The sequence below is a fragment of the Physeter macrocephalus genome, chromosome 16 (assembly GCF_002837175.3).
Source record: "Physeter macrocephalus isolate SW-GA chromosome 16, ASM283717v5, whole genome shotgun sequence".
Taxonomy (NCBI): Eukaryota; Metazoa; Chordata; class Mammalia; order Artiodactyla; family Physeteridae; genus Physeter; species Physeter macrocephalus.
The window spans coordinates 99,253,268-99,253,503 of NC_041229.1; positions in this window are offsets into that span (position 1 = coordinate 99,253,268).

Here is a 236-nt window from a genome sequence, read left to right on the forward strand (position 1 = left end):
CATGTCTCTTTTTGAATTATGGTTTTCTCAGGGTATATGCCCAGTAATGGGATTGTTGGGTCATATGGTAGTTCTATTTTTGTTTTTTAAGGAACTTTCATACTATTTTCCACAGTGGTTGTATCAATTTACATTCTCACCAGCAGTGTAGGAGGGTTCCCTTTTCACCACACCCTTTCCAGCATTTATTGTTTCTAGCTTTTTTATAATTGTCATTTTTATTGGCATGGGGTTGT